This window comes from Megalopta genalis, chromosome 1, assembly GCF_051020955.1.
Source record: "Megalopta genalis isolate 19385.01 chromosome 1, iyMegGena1_principal, whole genome shotgun sequence".
In the NCBI taxonomy this organism is placed as follows: Eukaryota; Metazoa; Arthropoda; class Insecta; order Hymenoptera; family Halictidae; genus Megalopta; species Megalopta genalis.
Window position 1 is genome coordinate 19,868,159 of NC_135013.1, and position 18,259 is coordinate 19,886,417.

At 36.6% G+C, this 18,259-nt stretch overlaps 1 protein-coding gene across 2 annotated transcripts in view; it reads right to left on the reverse strand.

The window, feature by feature from the left end:
- Nucleotides 1–17,297, reverse strand: part of LOC117221469 (carboxyl-terminal PDZ ligand of neuronal nitric oxide synthase protein) — a 79,527-nt gene extending 62,230 nt beyond the window's left edge. The window contains exon 1 of one of the 2 annotated variants that reach the window (XM_076522968.1): nucleotides 16,259–17,297. The gene's annotated coding sequence lies outside the window, so the exon portion shown is untranslated. The remainder of the gene's footprint in view (nucleotides 1–16,258) is intronic. The other variant, XM_033472481.2, reaches the window with a different exon arrangement.
- Between the last annotated feature and the right edge of the window lie 962 nt (nucleotides 17,298–18,259).

Consider the following 18,259-nt stretch of genomic DNA (forward strand, 5'->3'; position numbering starts at 1 on the left):
CTTTAAAACCGAGCACTGAACGTGACTGACGCGCAATGCTTTGCAAGGATTAGAAGACTGAATTTCTTTCAACTTCACGCCGTTTTTATTATTGCGTACGATTGACTTTAACAAATTTATTCAATTATTGTGTACCGAAGTGTCGCTACAATTGCAACCGATCTAAAATCGGTCGTTTTAATGAGCGTGGTAGATTTAGCATTAATTTGGACGACTATTTTTCATGACTATGCAGTCGGTGATGTTTATCGCTAGACTACGGATTTTATCCATTTACGACTGAAATTAGTTGGTACATTTAAACAGTGGTATCGTTTAAAGAATTTAAGCACCGTTCTACAATATTTTTGACTCGTTGCGATTATTCAGAAAAGAAATTACTTGTTGCGTTTAACGAAAACAATTTTTACTCTATATACTATTATACTGTATGTATACTGTGTACTGTATATACTGTATATAATACTATATACTATTATGTATATATATATATTATTATTATATATATATATATATAATTATTATATATATATATATATATATATTATTATTATATATATATTATTATTATTACTATATATATAATATATACTGTACACTATATACAATATTACTGTATAATATAATATATACTATTATATACACTATTATATTACTCTATATAAATTACTATAACCTTTTGAAAGTTTCTGGTAGCTTTGAAATCTTATACTGCCATAAGTCCCTTGTTTTTGTGAAATACTGAATCAAGTGTTATTTCAACAGTCTTACAAAACGAGATAACTTCCCGCACAACCTAACATCATACTCCATAAAACATTAAAACAGAAACTGTAACACCGGTCATTATGACCGGTTCGGTAGGTTTAACGTTAAGATCTAATTGCAAGGATTTAATGAAATTTGTAACACAAATGTCGAAGAAACCGTTAGGATTTATAATCACCCGAGAGCCGGCAAGGTTTAAAAAAAGAATCCAGAACGTCTCGCCAAGGTTCCCCTAGCTAGGGCAAACTATTTCAGCCGGTACACCGGACTCGGAAAGAGCAGCGACACTGTTCAGTATCATCGGAAGAAACGGCTAAATCCGCAGGAAAAATGGCTCCCTGCAGCGTCGCGACGTGTCCTGCGTACCTTCCGTGGGTTATCGCGCTATTTGTTCTCTGAAAATAGTCACGGTCCCTATTTAAGGCCGGATGAGAGAACCTGACGCGAAGGCTGGGTACCAGGGAGAGCACGTGCTCGCAAGTGGTACCCCGTGAGGCTTCAAGGTCGGCATCGACCTACACGACGTGCAGCCCGTAGCTGACGCATGGCCTGACGTTTCTGATCACCGAGCCCGAAGGTGCACCGCCGAACAAAAAGGCTTGCAAGCCGAAGATAGCATCGAGGCCGAGAATAAGTGCCGATTTCCTGTGGCCGTTTGATGCATCGGCGTGCCCTCCGTGTGTCTGATTGGACGGGCCTCATTCATGGGAATCAGCCGCCAGGTGGCTGGTACGGGTGAGAGAGCTCCTTTGAACGCCGAGGATCTCGTTACAATAACCCTGATTGCCCCTCCATTATACCCAGATTCCTGGCAAGAATTTAACTATGTTAACTGAGAGAATGTATCCAGAGCATCTTAGGACCTAGACACTGTGAGCGTAGATCCTCGACTATCTTCATCGGTTATTGTATAACTATCGCCCTCGACTATCGTCCGATTACAAGGGAGAATGTATCGGGTTGACAACTAAGTAATTGCCGATTTCAGTTATAGATGTATCTCACTCCCATTTTTATGATATCCGTAAATGTTATATTATAAAATTATTATTATTATTATCATTATGTTATTTTTTATTATCCGTGAATGTTAGTAACTGGACAAATTGAATGCAGCGGTCAAGGAAAGCTGCCTTAAACTGTTCAATCGTTTTCATTGTTCCATATTTCATTTGCTCAATTTCTTTATAAATGCATAAAATCCGGCGTATATTGATCCACCATCGTTTTACAATAATTTATACCAATATGATGTAAGTACAAGTATAAGTACAAATATATTGGGTTGGCAACTAAGTAATTGCCGATTTCAGTTATAGATGTTTCTCACTCCCATTTTTATGATATCCGTAAATGTTATATTATAAAATTATTATTATTATTATTATGTTATTCTTTATTATCCGTGAATGTTAGCAACTGGACAAATTGAATGCAGCGGTCAAGGAAAAGCGACCAGAATTGGGCAATCGTAAGTAAAATATAATACTACTATATATAATATAATACTGATAGTAGTATTATATATAGTAGTAATTTACTAATATAATACTAATAGTAGTATTATATTATATATAGTAGTAATTTACTAATATAATACTAATAGTAGTATTATATTATATATAGTAGTAATTTACTAATATAATACTACTATATATAATATAGTACTAATAGTAGTATTATATATAGTAGTAATTTACTAATATAATACTACTATATATAATATAGTACTAATAGTAGTATTATATATAGTAGTAATTTACTAATATAATACTACTATATATAATATAATACTAATAGTAGTATTATATTAGTAAATTATTATAGTTATATTATAAAATTATTATTATTATTATTGTTATTTTTTATTATCCGCGCATGTTAGCAATTGGACAAATTGAATGTAGCGGTCAAGGAAAAGCGACCAGAATTGGTCAATCGTAAAGGTGTCATTTTCCAGCAGGACAATGCTAGGCCGCACACGTCTTTGTCCACTCGGCAAAAATTCATGGATATTGGTTGGGAATCGATGTTACACCCACCATATAGCCCTGATCTCGCGCCATCGGATCACCACTTATTTCGATCCCTGGACAACTCCCTTCGTGGTAAAACTTTTAATGACGACGACGCTGTAAAATCTCACTTAACTCAGTTTTTGGCCGAAAAGGATCAGACTTTCTACGAGCGTGGAATTTTCAAGTTGTCGGAGAGCTGGCAAAAGGTCATCGAACAAAATGGAAAATACATTACAGATTAAACTTCGTTCCAAGTAAAAAAGAATTTTTTATTTCATTGAACAAGTCGGCAATTACATAGTTGCCAAGCCAATACATACTTCTTCCATTCTAGTTTTTTACTTTAGTCAGCACTTAAAGGATTATAACCGTCGCGGTCTAATTATATGTTCCCCTATTTATGGTATTATCGTAGCGAACGTATAAGGGATGAAAAAAGACGTCGAGTACATTAGACGAAGGTTACTGTCGATGCAACCTGTTTCCCGATAGACAATCTTCCTGAAACGGGTCGTGGGTCGTTAGAATTCCGAATACGTCGTCCGAGAACATATTACTTTCCTTTCCTTTTATTTTCATCGTCAGAATTTCACCGCACGTGCCCGGCCAACGTAATTGGCCGATGGCGTGGCGGGAATGAAGTGTAATTTCGTTTCGCGCTCAGGATAATGAAATTACCGTCACGATAACATCTTCGCGAGGGCTGGCAAGACCGATACGTAAGACTTCCCTTCCCTCGACCACCCCATCACCGTCAACCCTCCGTTGTTGTCAGTCTTTTGTTTCCTGACTCGGCCCTTTTTCCGTGTCCGAGGACACCTCCCGCCTCAAACCCTATAACGTCGTGGCTTCTCAGAATCTTTGATGTTTCCCCGTTTGCGCTCCTTCCTCCTGAGAACGCTTTCGCTCTGCTTTTCACCCTCCTTTTGACACCGTTGTCGCGTTCATACCGGCGAAGTTCAATTCGCCACGATTCAGTTGCCAACCCAATACTTTCTGTATTATTTTTATGGTTTATACGTACATCGCGTATTCATATTACAAATCATGTAAAGATCATTGTTGATTAAATTGTTGAACGCATCAGGGCCAGATCAGGTCGAAAATTACATAAATTAAGAAAAAGAAAGATTACATTTTTTATGAATACTACAAATTAACTGACTGTCGACCAAATATTGAGAGGGTTGGCGCAAATTTTCTTTTCGCCGATGCTTATGTAAATGTCTGGCATTTTCGATGCCATTGAAAATGGGTACTTTGTATGTTTTACGGTCTTGTCCGTTTTTCAGGTAAGACGGCCCTTGCGGCCCATCCGCAGGGCACGCGAGCGCTAAACGCGCGTCGACTCGAGTCGAGCAAATTTTGACTCGAAAGTCCGTTACACGCGGTGCGAGAGCGGATTGGTTATTTATGACCACTAAGGATTTTCCGACCCACAGTTCGCGTGTCTTCCGCAGTTTTTTAGTCAGTCGTCTGTGAGCAGCTTACGAGTACACTCGTTGTCTCTAAGCTCTTACGAGCCAGCCTGTATATTAGATCTTGTGTTTCCGTGTGTTCAACAAATATACTTTGCAAGCAAATAATCAACAGCTCACAATAAACTCATTGGAAAACAACTATGTATTCCGTTTAAATGCATCCGCTAAATCTTGTGTTTCAGTTTGTGAACGTGTTCACGCCCTACAAATGCATAAGATTCCATAAACTACTAATCGATGGACTGCATTATTTTGCGTGAACGTAACACGGGGAGAGCGCGCCGCGTTAGAATGCTTAAAGATTCACGCGACGAAGGGTCATTGAAAATGAACAGAAGGTCTCGATAAATCCTTGGACATCGCATTCAAGGTCGCGCGGTCTATTTAAAGTGGAACTCATCGGTATCGAAAAGCTGCTAGATAATGGCTTCATAAATACTTCAGGGTCGTATATGTTTTTTTCAAAAATAGACACCGCGTCGCGGTCTTGCAAAAAGGTACTAAATAAAGGACACGATCGATAAGTTGTTAAAGAGACCTACGCCGTGAAACGTGAACACGTTAAGACGAAGGCTAAGGCCAGTAACCTTGATAGATTCAATCTTCCCGTGAACTCGTTCGGTCTCGTTCCACAAGACAGAGCTTCGGAGCAGGATTTTCTGGCATCGATCATGCACCGACGTCCCTCATCGACGATCACACGTGGCGCCTGAATAGAAACCGGAAACCCGGTAACGCGTCGAAATGGGGAAACGACGTAAGGGTCGGGGGCGGAAAACTGGAAGAATTGCATAGAACCAGCGATCATAAACCGGTCGAGTCAGACCGAACTATTGGGTTGGCAACTAAGTAATTGCCGATTTGTTCAATGAAATCAAAAATTTCTTTTTACTTGGAACGAAGTTTAATCTGTAATGTATTTTCCATTTTGTTCGATGACCTTTTGCCATCTCTCCGACAACTTGAAAATTCCACGCTCGTAGAAAGTCTGATCCTTTTCGGCCAAAAACTGAGTTAAGTGAGATTTTACAGCGTCGTCGTCATTAAAAGTTTTACCACGAAGGGAGTTGTCCAGAGATCGAAATAAGCGGTAATCCGATGACGTGAGATCAGGACTATATGGTGGGTGTAACATCGATTCCCAACCAATATCCATGAATTTTTGCCGAGTGGACAAAGACGTGTGCGATCTAGCATTGTCCTGCTGGAAAATGACACCTTTACGATCGACCAATTCTGGTCGCTTTTCCTTGACCGCTGCATTCAATTTGTCCAGTTGCTAACATTCACGGATAATAAAAAATAACAATAATAATAATAATAATTTTATAATATAACTATAATAATATATTTACTAATATAATACTACTATTAGTATTATATTATATATAGTAGTATTATATTAGTAAATTACTACTATATATATAATATAATACTAATAGTAGTATTATATTAGTAAATATATTATTATAGTTATATTATAAAATTATTATTATTATTATTGTTATTTTTTATTATCCGTGAATGTTACTAATACTAATAGTAGTATTATATTATATATATAGTAGTAATTTACTAATATAATACTACTATATATAATATAGTACTAATAGTAGTATTATATTATATATATAGTAGTAATTTACTAATATAATACTACTATATATAATATAGTACTAATAGTAGTATTATATATAGTAGTAATTTACTAATATAATACTACTATATATAATATAATACTACTATTAGTATTATATTATATATAGTAGTATTATATTAGTAAATTACTACTATATATAATACTACTATCAGTATTATATTATATATAGTAGTATTATATTAGTAAATTATTATAGTTATATTATAAAATTATTATTATTGATACTACTAACATAATAATTTACGGATATCATAAAAATGGGAGTGAGAGACATCTATAACAGAAATCGGCAATTAGTTGCCAACCCAATACAACTGTTCACGCTGCTCGGATCACTGGTCTGTGCCCGTAAATGAATTCGTGGGCCGATTAAAGGTGGTTCCACACTTGTTTCGACGATTCTACTCGTGTCGTTAAGCGAACCGTAATGTTCGAGCAAACAAATTATCGGTGGACGCAATTATTATTTCCCCGGACACTGAATTTTGTTCGCTGAAGTAGGGATCGTGGAAACCAGCACTCAGTTCGCATGTTTATGGATCGGTAATTGGATACGTGACCGTATAGTGTTTCATACTAAATCAGCGTGATGAAAATCCTGTGGTCGAACATTTCTCGCTGCGTGACAGTAACATTCGTATATTAATTATGTCTCGGAGGCGCACACGATTAAATTAGTACGAAAAATCTGGTGGCCAATGACCTTCGGCGGGTAACCTAAGTGATCTATGTTTGTCCAGGTTGATAAATAAAATTTTGCTATCTTTGGCCAAGTTCGGTGTTATCCATATTATAGACTAGTTTGATTAGCTACAAACTGTTATAGTTTAAACAATTTCGTGTCTCCTATAATCGACAGTTCTAACGGAGTATATATATATATATAATTGGAACGTTATAAATCAGTAGTCTAAATGAAATTAGGGTTAATGCGAACTTTGACAGGGAAAATAACACCTTTTACGCCAATAAATTGACAATTTGAGCTATACCTATTGTTCTTTAACTTTAAAATTTACTTTCTTCAAAATATTGGGACTCTGAAAGTAAAAATCTCATTAAAAAGTGTAATGTAAAGAGGTTTCTTTACATTACGGTAACATGTACGGTTGTACGTGTGCATATATTATTGCGGTTATGTATCTATTTCTGCGAGCCAAATACTGCGGACGTTCCGATTACTGCGTGTCAAGGTGACATAACTCATTTTCTTTTGAATGTACACACACAGCTACAATTCTTAGGATCAAAATATTCTCACTGTAGCACTTTACAAATTAGATATATAGGTACCCTACCGCAGTAATGTAATGCACATAGTTAAATACTATGCGCCAAAAACTGTGTTAGTAAATAATATTTGAAGATAGACGACAGCAACAGTGTATGTCGTTTTCTTTATCTAAAAAATAACGCTAAAATGAATAGTTTATTATTAATTACCAAAATATATAAAAAATAATATAATAATATATATAATAATAATATATATAAAAATATATAAAATCAATAAATGGATTAAAACTGCGATTGCTGTTGCTTGCATGTTACAAATTATCACTATTAAACGCATAAAAAAATATGAGATTCATTTTTAGAAGAGATTGCACACTATAAAATGTTAAATTTTATTATTTTTATAAAATATCGCAGAGAGAAATAGCGCAGAAATAGCGGTCTCGAAAACATGTCGAGACTCAAGATTCTTGAAACGAAATATCATTGGATTACGACCACTCTTATAGAAGTGAACGAAAAGTGAAAGAAAATATTAGAGCGCCATTCGTGGGTCATACCCAAATTTTGGAACTAAAAAGTCGGCAGTTCAGATAGGGACGTTGACCTTGACCATGCAAAATACTTAAATCAGGCTACTCATCCGACCAAGGAAGTTCTGTTATCTTCGAACAGGTTCAATGTTCCCCATATTGTAACGAGTCTGGACCCAAGTTCAACCCCATCCAGGAGATTATGTTCCACGCGGCTGCTGCCACCTTATCTGCGTATCTTTTTCGTGGCCATTTGGTGGCCAAGGGATCAGGATTTACGTTTATTATTGCCACCGAACTGGATTCGCAGCTCGTGAAAGACCTAATTGATGACGCCGTTTTATTACATTAATACAACGCATTGCTGATAAATGGTGTAGGCACGACGAGGCACAATAATCTTTTGATCCTCTACCGGTCAGGTCACGTGGAACAGTATGCTCCTTCATCGAACTGTGTTGCACGAATTTTTTAACAGATTTGGATTAGGAAAATTGTGTTAGCCGTTCAATTAGGTTTCACTGGAACGAATAACACGCATGCCAGTTACAAAACTGGGCTTGCTGTACATGTGATCCATTTGTTTCTCACTTATTTAGCAGACTGCGTGAAATGACAAACTTTGAAAACATGAGAACAATTTAAGAATACTTTCGTCGTCAACTTGCTGAAATTATTAAAAAAGGAGATAAATGTTTATTTGACTACTGTTTCTCGAAACTGACGGTGAAAATGTTTGTCCTGCATAAAAATTCGCATTCTAATTGTTACGCTCGGCATCTTTATGAAAAATACAAACTTTCTGCATTCATTTCAGGAATCGGTAATTATACATTTTTCTTCCTTCTATAACTTCAATGAACTGAAAACAATATATGGATGTTCCGAATCTTTTTAATCCTCTTTTGGCTGTATCAACTCATTTCTGTGTCATAAATACATCCGATCAGCAGTGCAATTATTATTTGAGCTGTTTATTTTGAAAGTGGCATAAGTCACTTTGTTTTTAAGTCGATAATATCGACCTTAAATATATTATATTTAAGGGTTTGCGTTTTAACACGTTTAAAAATATGGATGCTAACTTTCGAGAAGATTTGGTTGTATTTGTTATCTCTGGATACTGATATTTTCCTCAGTATAAATAATTTCGTATTTATAATATTTAATAATAATATTAATATTATTAATAATAATAATAATAATAATAATAATAATAATAATAATAATAATAATAATAATAATAATAATAATAATAATAATAATAATAATAATAATAATAATAATAATAATAATAATAATAATAATAATAATAATAATAATAATAATAATAATAATAATATTTAATAATTATAATAATATTAATAATAATAATATTTAATAATTATAATAATATTAATAATAATAATGTTTAATATTTTTCGTAAAAAATCACCACTTTTCATTACGGTAAAGTGACTTATGCCACTTTCAAAATAAACGGCACATCTGTCGCATGAATCGGGGAGTCTCTTAGGAACTCCTTTCTTTTTTAAATCCTTTGCATTACGATTTGTTTCTCAGTTAGGATGACTAGCATATACTTGTCGCTAATAAATTCCTACAATAGAAAGAAAATTGATATCTACCGCGAGTCAACTTTTGCATCAATACTTAAATATTGACAATAGAAAAGTAGCACTTTTCTAGTAGATTGTGTTTAAAATTTCCATAACGGGACTAATACATTGTTATAGTGCAAGGTATTAATAGTTATAGTAGGTTGGAAACCAACGTATCGACACTCGACAGCCCTTTTGTTCTTTTTTCTCTTTAAAATTACAGCTAGTTGTTATTCTTCTCGTAAATGCAGAAAATCCACGAAGCACTTAATTCCACGTAATTTGAGCCGTTTATTTTGAAAGTGGCATAAGTCACTTTGTTTTTAAGTCGATAATATGGACCTTAAATATATTATATTTAAGGGTTTGCGTTTTAACACGTTTAAAAATATGGATGCTAACTTTCGAGAAGATTTACAAATAATTTCGTATAAACATTAAAAAAATCACCACTTTTCATTACGGTAAAGTGACTTAAGCCACTTTCAAAATAAACGGCTCATTTATTGCTTGATCACAGAGACTTAGCGGCGAATTCGACAAAAAAGAGTACCTGCATGCGTGTGATAGAAATGTATATCAAACAGAATACTTGGTATAATTTGTTGAAAGCAGGATGTAGGATCGAATTAAAAGTGTTTCAAGAACACGTCCGCGTTCCGTCATCTCGAAATTATGTTCAATCCTCAAACAAGACAGCATTGACGCAGATCACGTGGTCCCCTCTAACAGAACCGTTCTTTTTCTTCGAATTTCGATAGTTCGAATTCAAGTCCAGCAAGCTGGACGACACGTAAATCCCGTTCCGTCCGTTGCTAGTTCCACGAAGAATAAAAGAAGCAAAGGAATAACTGCCAGTGGTTCGTCAATTGCAGGATCGGAACGCGAAGATAAGAGTCGCCCGAATAGGAAGAAGTTTTATTACATCCGTTTCAGCGTTACCGGATCACCGGCGAGTCGTCGATGCGAGGAAAAAAGTTCGTCACAGTTTCCGACATTGTCCGCGAATAGAAAGTCATTTTTCGTGGAAGGAAACGTGACTAAGCCGCCTCCTAAAAAAAAAACCATTGTTCGAGCCTTATCGATACCGTTCGAGTTAACGTATCTATTCAGCTATTCGTCTTATCCCCGTCCGCCATTCAGGGGATCGATCTCTGGGAACATAATTTACTACCACCGTAAACTGCACGTCGCTATCGAGAAAGGAGAATCTCATCTTGACTATGAAATATTTATTACCAGACGGCGGATTTTGACGGAAAATAAAAATTGTCTGCATCAATTGCAACAAATAGAAGCCAAAGCGGCAGCTTCGATCTTCCTTCGATCATCTTAGTAGGTTAATAATAATACATTGAAAATGTATGAAAATGTTTTAAAATGTTTTTAATTTCTACGCTATTTTAAATTGTAAATAAATGCATAATGATAATGGAATAATTATGCATTGTGTTGTATGTACTTGTTACCTGTCGCTTCAATTTCCACATTTATCGACAAATAGCGTCTGTGAAGAATTATTTAAGGATTAGAAATTGTAAAAGCAACGATTACGTGCCTTTACGCGGAAACATTCGATGAAACTGGACTTTCAAGCGCGGTTTCATTTTGAAAACAAACTTTCGTTTGTCGCATGTCGGTCACGTATGGATGACACCTATTTTCAACTCGGCTTTGAAATTCATTTTAATTGTAATAGATTGAAGAAACTGCATCTGACTAGAATTTTTAAAATACTCAAGAGTTAAACTAACATATCCTGTAGTAAATTTCATCTTTATAGCCTCGATCTCATTAATTAAATGCCTTTGATATCGCGAGAATTTTGGTGGTTGATATCCGGCAATTGACGTGTTAAAAATCGAAAAAGAGTTCTCGCGTTTCTTTGAAATATAAAACGTCAAACTTCGTGCATCCAATGGTAGTGCAACGTTAAATCCTCGGAGACGCGCGAATGAGCATCGAAACAAAGCGAGCGACGAATGCGTGGCTTCGAAAAGGGTTGAAAGTTGCATGACGCTCGTTGAGGGTTGAGTATCTATAAAATATTTATTACTATACGGCGGATTTTGACGGAAAATAAAAATTGTCTGCATCAATTGCAACGAATAGAAACCAAAGCGGCAACTTCGATCTTCCTTCGATCATCTTAGTAGGTTAAAAATAATACATTGAAAATGTATTAAAATGTTTTTAAATGTTTTTAATTTCTACGCTATTTTAAATTGTAAATAAATGCATAATGATAATGAAATAATTATGCATTGTAATAAATGCATAAAACTCGAAATCTATTTGCTACCTGTCGCTTCAATTTCCACATTTATCAACGTTAAATCCTCGGAGACGCGCGAATGAGCATCGAAACAAAGCGAACGACGGATGCGTGGCTTCGAAAAGGGTTGAAAGTTGCATGTGACGGTCGTTGAGGGTTGAGCTATCTTCGAAAAAGCTAATTATTAAGGAGACAGTCTCACGGCTGGGAGCGGGTACGCAGGGTTCAAGTACCGCCGGAGGATGCATCTTTGTGCAGGCACTAGGCACACCTGAATCAAGCGTCGTCCACACGGGCGCACGTGGACCGAACAAAGAGAGGTAACAACTACGTGGCTGCAGCAACAACACCGCGAGCAGTTATCGCGGCAACAACTATAGAACCGAATGAACGCGCGCCGCATACTCATTTCGACGTCCGTCTGATCTGCTTGCAATGCGACAACCATCGTGAATAGAACCCGAGGAGAGAACGTGCTTTAAACGCGATCTCCCGTATAATGCCGAGTTTTTCAGACGCGGCCAATCGGATTCAGTACGATTCGAATTAGATTGTCAAGATGGCGGCTGCTGGACCGCTTCTCCATCGACTTCCTGTCGGCGCATCGATAAGCGAAAATAGCATATCAGACGCGCGAGTTTCATTTGGTTTTCAAATCTGTCGATTCACCTGGTATGTGATGTACTCGTCGAACTATTGGGTTGGCAACTAAGTAATTGCCGATTTCACAGTTATAGATGTCTCTCACTCCCATTTTTATGATATCCGTAAATAATAATAAATATAATATTATAATATAATATTAATAATATATTAAATTAATATAATAATAATATAATATTAATAATATAATAAATTAATATAATAATAATATAATATTAATAATATAATAAATTAATATAATAATAATATAATATTAATAATATATTAAATTAATATAATAATAATATAATATTTTTATATTTATTATTAATTAAATTAATAATAATAATAATATATTAATATAATATATTATAATATATTATATATAAATATAATACTAAACATAATATTATAAATTAAATATTATGATAATAAATATTATAAAATTATTATTATTATTATTATTATTATGTTATTTTTTATTATCCGTGAATATTAGCAACTGGACAAATTGAATGCAGCGGTCAAGGAAAAGCGACCAGGACAATGCTAGGCCGCACACGTTTTTGTCCGCTGAATGATTTTCGTCTAATTCCCCGGATAATATTATCGTAAGCGAGCTGTTTTGTTTCAGGTTCGTGCATTTTTTATTCACGATTGACAGTTGTAAATCTTTTTACAGGTGAAATATGTATAATACTTTGCGAAAGATACAAGAATATGACCAGCGAATGAACAAAATGATCTCAGAAAGACATACGTGAGTATACTCGAATATTAACAAAAGGGTTAAATCGAAGAGTTGCCAACCGAATAAGTTGTGACACTGAAATTGATCGAAAAATGCATCGAAGAATTTATTGAAATAGTTTCAAAGTAGAAAAATTCGGTCCACGAGGTGGGAAAGTTGAAAACAAGTCAAATAAAACTTTTAACTGCAATCATGAAAGAGCCCGAGGTACCACCGGAGGGTTGAACAGCGATATTTCCCCTGCGACGACCATTAACACGAAATCTAACGAGCACTTATAAAGTGAGCAACGTGTGTTGCTTTATAGGAATAACAAGATTAAATTTACACAACGCTTACACATCGCTTCTATCGTAGCGCGTACTTGAATTAAGAAATCTATCTAATTATTTCCGACGAAAGCGTCTTCTTCTTGCCGTTTCGAACGGCACGGTAGGATTCAGCGTTAATTACCTGCAATTTCAATCTCTTTCAACTAATGAACGTTACAAATTTTGTTCGATTTAGAACAACGGTTCGATTAAATCGCCGTTGAGTTACGAATTCATTGGAACTCGTGCATTCGAAGTCGCCATAAAACATTCAGTTACCCGTAATGGGGCGAGATTATGATAATACGGAACTGGGAATTGAAAGTTTTACGGCGTTATTAAACAATACCGGTCTAGATTTTATCGCGCGCCCCACACATTCGGGATTACAATACAATGAGGGCGCGCCAGGTGAATTCATAACAAGGGACATTTTAATTTTCGTGTGCAGCTACATCGAAAGTTTCCCTCGGCGCACAATGAACGCCGGCATTAATTTGCCGAGCGACACGCGAGGAATTGATAAAGCGGGAAGGGGGATAATTCCTGTGGAATCTGCACGGTTCGCGAGGGTTGGTGAAATTTGCTAGATATTTTACGGCCGAGGGTGAGCTGTTTATAAATATATGACCGTTCCCTCGGCCCCCGGGCGGGGCGACCCGTCCGAAACGGAGTCAAAGTGAAGGACCTCGTTTAGTTGCCCCCACGTGCCATCGAACGCGTTTTACGGGCCGTGAGCATGTGTCTCGCTACTTTCGCACGAGTCGTTAATTTCAGTGCGAAATCTAGCGGGTATTTATGATTCACGGTGCGATGTGCAAGGATAAAACGAGCAACAGGCATCAAAAACAAAACCGACAGAGCACGGAAACGAGAAGCCGCGGCGGCGCGCACGTGAGCCGTGCGTGAAAAACGAGCGGGAAATATTTCTAGGTGAATACGAGGCATCCACCACCTATACCACGGGAAATCATAGTCTCCCTCGGCTCGGTCTAACTTATTCAGAGGAAACGATCCGACGGTTCGAAATAAAAATTTTCGCGTAGACGGAAAAATTTTTGTCCGAGCAAAATATCGCTATGATCGTTCAAATTGTAAGGTGAACGTGCGATGGCTCGCAAAAGTTTTCGTGCATCATTTAAAACGCGTTAACTTCTTTAAAACTGGGCTAAACGGTTTGGATTTATTTTGGATGATAGAGGAACTAGTTTACTTGACAATGACTAAAATGCTTCTTTTTAATTTTATTAATTTTATTAATTACTTTTAACTTTTTTTTTATTAATTAGTTTTAATTACTTGGAATGACAAAGAAGACAAAAAGCTTTCGTTTTTTAGCTTTTCTATCTGAGCTTATAACGAAAGTGTAAAAAAATACTTTTCGTAGATCTCGGTAACTCATGTGCGTGCTGAAAATTGATCTAAATTGGTTAACTCAGAGTCCAGCTACAGGCGTTGAAAGATTTTTAAAAAACTGCAAATTTTTCTTACAGTTTCTGATTAAACGTGTCAAAAATCGTGATAAAACTGCGATTTTTGGGATCTGTAATTTGTTGTAACTTATAATAATTTCGATCAAATTTTCAAAATGCCTGTAAGTTACCGAGATCTGCAAAACGCACTGTTTAAATTTTCGTTATAAATTCAAATAAAAAAGTTGATAAAAATATGAGGTATTTATTTTCTTTTGTTATCATTACAATAATAGCAAAATTTGATAAAAAAAAGCATTTTAATCATTTTCTAGTATAGACTAGTTCTTCTATCATCCAAAAAAATTCAAGTCATTTAGTCCAGTTTTGAAAAAGTTATTGCATTTTGAAGAATGTACGAAGACTTACTATTCAATTCAACTAAAAATATGTGTGCAATTCTTGGACAAAAAATATGTGTGGTCGAACAAAAGGAATATAAATATATTATAAAAATATAAAATATATTATATTATAAAAATATAAAATATATTATACTATAAAAATATATCACTTTCATACAATTTGTAAATTAGTTCGGATATTACAGGCAGTTATCTGTTAACCCTCGGAAGACGGACCTTGGTGGCTAATGGTGGCTAAAGCTAGGTCATTTTGTGATCTATGCCAAAATCAACCATAAAAAGATTCCAAAGTGATTTTTTCCTCGAGTGATCCACGTCCCGTGATGATTAAACGCCATTGTTAAAATGTTTTACGATGGAAATGTTCTGAGTTTGTTTTCTTAACAAACAAAAAATCTACGGCCAACGAGTCTCCTGACGGCTAACGAATGGCCTGATATTGTTCGTCACGAAACAAACCAATTTGAAAAAAGTATTATCCTCGAAAAAATATATCTAACGATACAAATGATCACGCGTGATATTGTACCACGATCAGAAGGATATGAGCCGTTTATTTTGAAAGTGGCATAAGTCACTTTACCGTAATGAAAAGTGGTGATTTTTTAATGTTTATACGAAATTATTTATACCGAGAAAAATATCAGTATCCCGAGACAACAAATACAAGTAAATCTTCTCGAAAGTTAGCATCCATATTTTTAAACCTGTTAAAACGCAAACCCTTGAATATATCGACTTAAAAACAAAGTGACTTACGCCATTTTCAAAATAAACGGCTCATATATGTATATTCCACTGGGCATTTGGAATTCTTGTAAATGTAACTTCTGAAGTATCAAAGCCAACATAGGTTTTTCTTGAAATAGAACGTGACATTTTTACAACACCATGTCCCCTGTAAAGTTAAGACTTTATGCTCGTCGTAAAAAAAAGAAACATTGAATCGGAAGATTTTCGTCGCACCTACGATTACACAATTGACGCGTGAACTATCACTGTTATTATCAGCGATGTGGATGGCGTCAGTATTCATTCAAAGAAATGCGTTTACGAATTTTTCATAAGCCTATTATTCTTACCATCCAAAATTATAGAACCGGCTAATAACCTCGTGATTAACGATCGATAAGAAATCTTCTTACCTGCAAGCCGATTGGACGATCGAAGCCGAACGGTCCTCATTAACCGATTCGAATCGTGTTCCTGGCAACAGCGACTAGGCCGCGGTCCTTGCCCGAAAATCGGCTCCCTTTGTGAATGCAGCTTAACGGTGGAAGGCAGGCCAGTCAGCCAGGAGAAATATGCACACATTCAGGTTCTGCCGTTGGTGAAGGACCAACCACACTGACGCCCCATAGCGCGATCCTATACACTCTCTAACACACGGAGACCGGCGACCTCTCTCTCTTCCTCTTTCTCTCTCTTCACTCCCTTTCTCTACTCCTATGTCTCTGTCTTTCCCTCTCTCTCTCTCTCTCTCTCTCCCTTCTTGGAAACAGATGACAGAGTGACTCGGTCACCGTAACCCACCAGACGTTCCACAAGAGGCACCTTTACGTCGCGAGATTATTCGGCAGTACCCGACCACTTGATCTTCACGAACAAACGTGCGACCGGCTCCATCGGTCTCTCTCTCTCTCCTATCGGTTCCTTTGGTCCTCCTTCTCCTTTTCTTCTTCTTCTTCTTTTTTCGCGGGTCAGTTCTAGCCGCGCGACACGCGCGCGTGTTAACCCGACTCTGCGAAACGGAACGACGTGAACCACCAGAGAGAGAGTCCCTTCCTTGATTCAAGCACGCGCGAGGCGACGAAGAAGGGATGCTAAGATCCCTTCGTTTCCACTCTGACTGGTCTCCGGATCCGTGCCACTAACTTCGCGTACCGTCTTTGAATAACGTCGAGCGACCGCGGCACCGCGAGCACACCATATTCCCTTTCCCTCGCTCCACGGAGATCTTTCGCGTTTCTACGGTTTCGGAAGCTCGCGAACGTTATCGCGCGACGAGGGCATCGTTTCTCGTCGGATCGTTTCTTTTCTGCGTTTGTCCCTGCCTGCCGTGCGACCGCGAGGAAGGAGCGCGCGCTTCAGAGAAGCACCGTGCACGCCATGCACGACCGTGGTACATACAGCCCTCCAGGGACCGTGCAAATCACCCCCACCGTCCGCACAACCGGCGTCACACTGAAATACCGTTCGTGTGTGTGCGATACCAGCGAGCACCGAGCGGGAATACAAGACTGACTCAGCGACATCTCACGGAATTACGGCCAACACTGTCGACCTACTCGTTGATAAAAGCAGTTGCTGCTATCGATCTTTGTTGTGTATCTAGAGGGCTCTCGCTACAGAAGCGATAACGTCGATGTCCAAATAAAATACAATTTCTACGTGAACCAGATCCGCAAAACAACACAGACATTTCCTTATATTTCTAGTTTCGTTGTGGATTTCGGATCAAAATTTTTAATAGACGTTTAAATCTCTGAGTTTGAGAATTTTTTGTAGGTAATTATTAAACTGAATGCGTAGTTTTTCTAAGAGAATAAGAACGCAAATTTCAGCTTTGTTTAAAAAATTTTTTAAAGTAAAAATCATATGAAATTACGAAATTATTTTCGTTGCTTTCGAAATTCCTTCTTATAGAGTAGAGCACTGATTGCTGCCCGTCACAGTTGACAAGTACTAGGATGGTTGAATTAACAAAATTTTGTAGATTCATAAACTATATAATTACTTTACTTTATTATATTATATATAATAATATAATAATATATATATAATAATATACTTTATTATATATATATATTACTTTACCTTATAATTCATAAACTATATATATTTAATAATTGTAGAAATGATCGTCGTCTCAATACGCTGGACTGTGTGGTCGAGAATCCTACGGGGCGAAAAGTACAAGTCAAATATCGCGCCGTGTGTTTCAGAGGGAGCGCCAAGTAAACGGATGCACGAATAAAGTGAGATTGCAAGCATGGTAAAGTGAGACAAACTACGTTGGACGTCGGTGAGACTCGTTTCGCTCGTGATTGTGCTAATGTGCTGTGAAGCATCAACCAATCAGAGGAGAAGCAGTTTCTCTACCTGCTTCATAATTCTAAGCCGGTTGCCCCTGCTTTGGTTTACTA